Genomic DNA, 8,044 nt, shown 5'->3' on the forward strand with positions numbered 1-8,044 from the left:
GCTCCAGTGGCGCAATTGGTTAGCGCACGGTACTTATACAGCAGTGTCTGTGAAGCTATGCCGAGGCTGTGAGTTCGAGCCTCACCTGGAGCAGGAACTTTAAGAACCCTAGAGATGCTCTGCACAAATGCCGTACTGAAAAAAAAATGCTAATTTCTTCCCTAAAGCAAAGCTGGCGTTTACTTCCCTGGCAAAATTATGTCAGTCCATGAATGCAAACAAAGCTGCAAAACAGCACATTTTGAATATATTGTTTTCGTTTTGTCATGCAAACCAACACATTTGCATGTTCAACTAACAGCTGTTTAGCCCCACCCAATCACAGTGAAGTTATAAGGAGTGTTTTAGCCTGGACAGTTCTTTGAACAAGGCACAAAAGAGGACAGCCAATCAGAATAGAGGTAAGGGATAAAGAGAGGTTGGAACAGTTTGGCTGTTTTGGTGAATGAAACCACAGAAATGCAACAAGAGCACCTCAGGGGAAAAGATAATGCACAAAGAAAGTGGAATATCACTATTCATGGGCATCCCTTCACCAGTTAATTGAGAAATGGGACACCCTACAGCCTCGCATTAGTCACTGGCACTCACAAATGGGGACTGAAAGTGGATCAAGTTGGACTTAAGCTACTGTGGTGCTACTGGTAAGTGTGGGCACACTCATCTGTTTCTAAAACTTGCTATTTGTCTTGTGCTCGACATGATTTGAGTGAAGTGTGTTACATAAGAAGCCATGCAGAGGTTGTGAGTTTAAACTTGTTTAATCCTGGAACAAAAGCTTTAAGACCGAAAGACAGCAGAACTAAAAGGTTAGTGGCTGCACGCAAAAGCACCAACCATGTTTGTGCTTGATGATCAAAGTCACGGATCAGTTTGGGATGCTAAATTACTGACGGTAATGCTGCTGTGCTGTGGCACAACTGGTTTGTGCACGGTGTGTTACACAACAGTAGATGTGAACCAAATGTCAAGGCTGAGAGTTCAAGCCTCATGTAGAACAAGAGCTTTAGGAAGCCTCCCTTGTTACAGTTGTTGGGATTTATCTTAGGCTCTGTTCAGACTGCAGTCAAATCAGATTTGTTTCTTAAATCAGATCTTTTGAGATGACTGTCCACACTGTTATTTGCAAGTTATCAGAACAGATTTGTGTGTCCAGACATCAGCAACCATGTGCTGTGGTACTGATGTAGGTGTCAGTAAGTACATAGTAGTGCTGGTGACATTGATTTCAAATGCGGGAGGGATGGAGGTGCATTATCTCCCCCTCCAAACTCTTCAAAATTCTCTGGCATATATGTGAATCTCTGGCACGCTTCTTGAATCTATGCACTTTCATCTCTCTGAATTTGCCATCATTGTGATAACCATGATGACTGCAGTGGGTAGCGTTGTCGCCTCAGAGCAAAACAGGCCTGGCTTCGATTCCCCAGTCAAGCAACCAGTCTTTGTGGGTTTCCTTCAAAAGTCCAAAGACATGTTGTCAGGTGAGCTGGAGATGGTAAATTGCCCCTAGGTGTGAGTAGGTCTGTGTATCTACCCTGTGATGGATTGGCAGCCTGTCCAGGTTGTTTCCTGCCTTCCCCACAGTGAGCACTGGGGTAGCCTTCAGTACCCCTCTTCAATCAAGGAGAACAAGTGGCTTAAATAATGTGTGAGTGTGATTTTTCATCATGTTGTGAGTGACACAAAAGACACTTTAAAACCTAATTTGAGCAGCCAGAACTTGATTTAAGAATTCAACCAAGCATTTGATTAGAATCACATTTCAAACCAGCTTCAAAAGTGTTTTAGATCTGATTTGCAAAAATCATATTTCATGTTGTCTTTTGCTGTCCAGACGACAGCAATCTGGATGTGCCAAACATTGGATTTGGCTTAGCAGTCTGAAAAAGCCCAAGCTTGTGAGTTGGAGCTTCGCTAATGGGAGCTCTTTAAGGAACCCTAAAGATGCTCAGCCAAAAAATCTTACTCAAGCAACGCTAATTGGTTGCTGTCACCAAGCAACAGTACAGCTGGTGTTCACTTACAACTGCAGTCTAATAGTGCTTCTCCTCTGGACATTGCAGCATGTCATGGTATGGTTGCTAATCCAAATTTAAATAATGGTATATATGAAAGTTGGAGGAGTTCTGAGGAGTTCGGTCAGTTCTGTAGCCATTGCATATCAGTGCAATCAGATCAGTGATCTCACCATTTATTGTTCCAGTCCCTGTTTGCTATGCTTGGTACCCTGGCAAGATGTTTAACCAAATTCAGCATGGATACTCAGGAACGGTAGAGTTCACTTTGTAAAGGAGCAAAGGAAAAGATGACAGATTATAAAATCACAGATCTGTAAGTGTAAAACTTTACTGTGGCAAAGCGCTGTAAGCAGGTTAGCCCCCTGTTCCTCCTCCCAGTCAGCACTTTCATTATTTAACAATGTGCAGATGTATAAGGGAAGGGGCCTTGAAGGCACTAGGTTTAAAAGCATTTGTTTGGGACATGTTTGTGCAGTGGGTAAGCAACTGTTTCTGAGTTTGCATGAGTTTTTCCAACCCTAAAAATGCTCCAGTCTATCGTAAGTGCTGGGCTTTTCCAAGAAACAGTGGAGTTGGTGTACTCTTTCAGCTGCTGGTCATAGCAACAGTGTACTTAAGCTCCGGTGGTGCTACCTGTAGTGTGGAAGAGTTTTTGGTGAAATGGGCTATTTGTGTTGTGTTTCTTATGAACTCACATCAAACTCCTCTTGACAAGGACTTGATAAGTATTTTTGAGCTATCTTAGGTGTGAAAGAGCAGAATAAATCCAACATATGCTCATGAGTATCCTTTTGAACAGCAAAATGACAAATGGTAGACCCTATGGCACTCACAAATGAGGGGCAAAAGTCCACCAGGTTTGACAGGACCATAGCTTTAATGCTCTTAAGCTCTAGTAGTGCTACTGGTAAATGTAGACACACTCATGAATCAAGTGTGCTGCACATGAAGCCATGTAGAGAATCTTCAAATCTTGCCTGCAACAAGAATTTAGGGCCTTAAGGAGCAGAACTAAAAAGATAATTGAGTGGCTGCTTGCAAAAGTCAAGTGGTCTTTTCTATCTTTAAACAATATAACTTGTGTGCATTGAAACTAAATGTCGTTCTTAAGGACTGCACATTAAGCGGCTTTTCCACTACATGATACAGCTCGACTCGGTTCTACATGACTCGACACGCTTTTGGTACCAGCTACTTCATTTTCCACTGCAGATATAGCACCCCCTCAATGTAGCTGGTCATCATAGCAACGCCAAATGAAACTGCTGAGACATCAGACGACGAGACGATGACGAGTTCACACGACAAGACGATTTCAGTTGCTCAAAAAAGGTGATGCAAGAGGGCACGCTAAACTCAAACTAAATACTCATGGGCACCTGCAAATAAGGGCCAAAAGTGGGCCTTAACTTTGCCATTAAGCTCTAGTGGTGCTGCTGGTCACTGTGGAAGCACTCCTTGGTTGTTGAAATGGGCTATGTGTGCTTTGCTTTCCATAAGGTGAGTCATGCATGTAGTGATAGACAAATCAATGGATGCCGAACTTGACACCACCTGTGTGGCTCCAGTGGCACAATCGGTCAGTGTGCAGTACTTATACAGCAGGAGATGTGAAGCGGTGCTGAGGTTGTGAGTTCAAGCCTCACCTGGAGCATGAGTTTTAGGAATTCTTAAGATACTTGGCCTAAATACCTTACTCAACGACTGCTAATTGGGAGCTGGTGTTAATTTCAGAAGCTACTGTAGTTTGCAGCTAGTCACGACAGCATAAGACATGGAAAGTTATAATTTAAGTAATAATTTTCTTTTTCTATTATTACTATTATTATTATTACTATAACTCTTATTATTATTACTGTATTAACTTATTATATTAAAGTAGAAAACATGATAAAACGCTTAATTTGGCCATTATTTTGTTTATTACAACCATTTACCTTTCTGTCCAAGTAATTTTGGGTCATTTTTTTTAGTCCATTCATTGTGACATTTAGATACAATGTAAAGGGCCACAGGTACTTTCAAAATATGTCTAAAACTTAATAAAATGAAAAAATGGATATATAAGGTTTTCTTCCGACAACAGCAATATATTTCACGTTCTCCATCCCTCTGAGGAATCATTTTACAATGCAGAGATCTCTTTAATCTTGCAAATGGCTCTTTGAGCATTCGTGGTTCTATATATACCCATTTTCTTACTAAAGAACCCCTGAAGAACCATTTTTAAGTGTGTAGCGATAAATCAGTTTGGCATACCAGTGGATGCCAATGGAAGTTTTAAGAACTGAAGTCAAACAGGACTAAATTGGCTTGGCTATTTTTTATCCTATGGATATGTTGGGTATCTTACTGAATAAATATGCACTAATGACTGTCTAATCTCGGGTCAAGCTGAATGCTGATGATTCTCAAGGACCCCCAGATGGTCCAAATTTTTGCTTTGTTGCCATATGTTTCAAGTTAGGCTGTAATGAAAATCTGGACCATCTGAGAACCACTGGTCCTGGACCACTTTGAGGATCAGAGAAATAAACTTAATGAGCATATACCTTCAGCTTCATCAAACAAATTAAATGAGTCCTGTCAGAAACATCATCTGTGAAAGTTACACTGTCCTTATCTCTGTTGGTAAGTGGTGAAAGTGCTCCCTTTTTGATCTAACCATCAATACGTTCGATCAGTTTGGGATGCCAACGGGTAATCACCCATATATATTGGTCAGTGTGAAAGTTATTTACAAGTCAGAACAAGAGTAGTTAATGCAAATGTGAGTGTCAGAAACATTTTTGAACCTTAAAGATCCTCTACATGATATAAAGGTTCTAATCGGCATAGAAACCTTATATTTTGTGAAAGTTCTTTAAACTTTCAAACAATTGTTCACACTTGTAAATCTCAAAAAGTAGTTATTCTGTGGCATCGATCGAAGAACTGTTTGTAAAGGTTGAAAAGTGTGCATTTTGGTCAGACTTGTGCAAGATACAAGATACGCATGTGCCATTACTGGCAAAATCATGTTTAGTTTTAAGTTTTTTTATTAGCTTATTTGCTAATCAGCAGTGGCTCAACTGCATGTATAATCCTTTCAACAACAATACAGTTCAACTTTTTCTTTGACACATCAGTCAGACAGCTGTAAACCATCCAACAAGAAATTTAAGGGATGAGTTTGCTGCTGAATCTGCCCAGATGCAGGCTTTTCCAGAAGGTGGGTATATAGAGGGACAAAATGATAAATGTGGCACCCTGTGACCTTCATTCACCTCCATTCATTACAGGTACATAGATATGAGATGATATGCAATAGTTGCATTCCTGTTTATTTTGCAGGTATTGAGAATGATCAGGTTGGAATGTAATAGCAACTACCTACAAGAAGCTCCTGTGATGTAATAGGTCAGCGTATAGTACAAATGAGCCATGCTCATTGAATGTAAACCTCTCTCAGAGCAGAATCTTTGAGAATCCCAAGGATGTTCAGCCTCTTTAATATATTAAAGAAATGTTAAGTAGTCATAATACTATTGGAGTGTCCTTAAGCTTGATGGGTGCTATTAGTCAGCATGTGGTCACTCACCAGTTCATAAAAAGGGATGTTTTCATTGTGCCTCCCATGAAATCAGACAGAGCACTGTACCTCTCTTGATCAGTGTGGGAGTACTCACGTGTTTACTGGTCAAAATAACAGTTGTTTTCTGCTCATCTGACTATTTTAGTTCTAGAAAAATTTGGGATGCCATTGGAAGGCAATGGGAGTCTCAACTGGAGCAGGAGCTTTAAGAACGGCAGTCAGCCAGAACTGAATTGCAATGAAATCCGTGTGGTCTGCCATGACCAGACCAACCTTTAAGCTTTTTAACCTTTTGTCCAAGTAACAGTTCTGATACAATCATGATGTGATCAGTGCACATTTACAGCACGTAGGAGATGCTTTTACCCACTTTGAAAAGTTTCAAAAGTGTTTTTGTCCAGTCACATAATTTATCCTAGCTAGTACAAACAGGTTTGTACTAGCTAGGATAAATTAGACACTGCCAGAAACAAAAGTCTGTGCTAGAAAGAAAGATATAAAATTATTGAATTTAGTGCAATACAATATATTTTAATAAGTGCAAGATTAGTGTTCATTTCAGCGCTTCACAAAAAGATGGGTCTTCAGACAGGATTTGAAAACAGCAAGGTACTCTGCTGTTTGGACAGCAACTGGAAGTTCATTCCCCCACCTGGGCTGCAGGACAAAGAACAATCTTGATGTCTGTCTTCCATGCATCTTGAAGGATGGTAGATCAAGCTAAGCCATACTGGAAGTTCAAAGAGCTTGAGGTATGGATTGAGTTTTAACAATTGCCAGGTAGGCAGGGGCTCTGTTTCTGGCTTTGTAGGCATCTGATGCAGACAGCTACAGGAAGTCAGTGAAGGGAACACAACAGTGGAGTGACATGAGAGAACATAGGAATATTGAAGTCAAGCCATGTTGCTGATTTCTGGGTCAGTTGCAAGGACCTGACACACATAGGAACCTGCACACATAGGAAGATCAATCAAGAGCATCAAACTTTGAGATGACAAGAGACTGATTGAGCACCAAGGTTGCCTCCCAAATAAGAAAATGTTGTAGAGAAGAAACCTTAATGGTTAAATCAAGTGTTCAGTATGAGCTTACAATGATAACTGGCCATCTAGAATCACACCAAGCGTTCTTCATACGGACTGACCAAAGAGTTCTTAAATAAGATGGCAAGATCATGGTGAGGACCTGTAATTCCAGGGATGAATAGTGGCTCAGTCTTGCTAGGTTTAAGCTTCAGTTGTTGAGGTGCTGTCCATAAAGAGATGTCAAGATTGTGAGTTTCCAGATGGCATGAGATGCACATCTTTATGTAAACTCTTCTGTCACACCAAGATGTGACTGGAAACTTAAGTGTCAGAAGGTGGGAAGGCAAGGATTAGTTGGGTGTCATCGGCATAGCAATGGAAGAAGAAACCATTAGAGAATATAACATCACCAAGAGAACAAGTGTAAAGTGAAAAGAGAAGAGGACCCAGCAACAAGCCTTGTGGAACACTGGTGGTGAGCCTGCATGGAGTGGATGTGGATCTACTCACCTGCTGGTGAAATTAACTGTTTGTGTTGTGAGTTGAGTCTGAAGAGTATTTCACAAGCTGGAAAAGGTAAGCTCAAAGTCAGGACTGTCCAACAGTCCCCTTACCTCTTATGGTCTGGCTTGAGTTTATGATGATGTTACTTGGTTAACTAAGAAATTCCTGCTCTGCTGTTTTTTTCTGTTCAGCTGATGGGGACAGATCAGTTTAGGACTTCAATGGAAAGCATTAAACTTGTAAGCTACAGTGGTGCGCCAGTCAGTGTGCAATACTTATACACCAGTACATCTCAATTAAGCAATATTTCTTTGTGGAATTCAGCCCAGGTGTGTTAAAGCAGGGACAAAACAAATTGCCCATACCCCTGACAGGATCTTTACTCAACCGACAAAAGCATCTGTTTCTGATGGTCTACATTTATTAGTACAGTGTTTAGAAAATGCAGTGTGGTCTTCTGCTGTTGTAGCCCATCCACCACAAGGCTTAACGTGTTGTGCATTCTGAGATGCTTTTCTGCTCACCACAATTGTACAGAGTGGTTATCAGCTTGAATCAGTCTGGCCAATCTCCACAGTCCTTTCTCATCAACAAGCTGTTTCTGTCCAAAGAACTGCCACTCATCATTCTGAGTAACTCTAGAGGCTGTTCTGTGTGAAAATCCCAAAAAATCAGCAATCATAGAAATACGCAAACCAGCCCGTCTGGCACCAACAATCATGCCACAATCCAGTACACTAAGATCACATTTTTCCCCATTCTGATGGTTGATGTGAACATTGCCTGAAGCTGCTGGTCTGCATCTGCATGATTTTATGCACTGCACCACTACAATGAGTAGGTGTACAGGTGTTTCTAATAAAGTGCTTGGTGAGTGTAGGTGTGATTCATTGTTAGAACATGATGTAAATGATACTACC

At 40.9% G+C, this 8,044-nt stretch overlaps 2 non-coding genes across 2 annotated transcripts; both read left to right on the top strand.

Annotated features, from left to right (window-relative positions):
- Window positions 1-93, top strand: trnai-uau. The gene is given in 2 exon segments: window positions 1-38; window positions 58-93. It is a non-coding gene; the product is annotated as a tRNA-Ile (tRNA).
- Window positions 94-3,582: 3,489 nt separating this feature from the next.
- On the top strand, window positions 3,583-3,675 carry trnai-uau. The gene is given in 2 exon segments: window positions 3,583-3,620; window positions 3,640-3,675. It is a non-coding gene; the product is annotated as a tRNA-Ile (tRNA).
- Window positions 3,676-8,044: the final 4,369 nt, after the last annotated feature.

Source organism: Colossoma macropomum, unplaced genomic scaffold (assembly GCF_904425465.1).
Source record: "Colossoma macropomum unplaced genomic scaffold, Colossoma_macropomum, whole genome shotgun sequence".
Classification (NCBI taxonomy): Eukaryota; Metazoa; Chordata; class Actinopteri; order Characiformes; family Serrasalmidae; genus Colossoma; species Colossoma macropomum.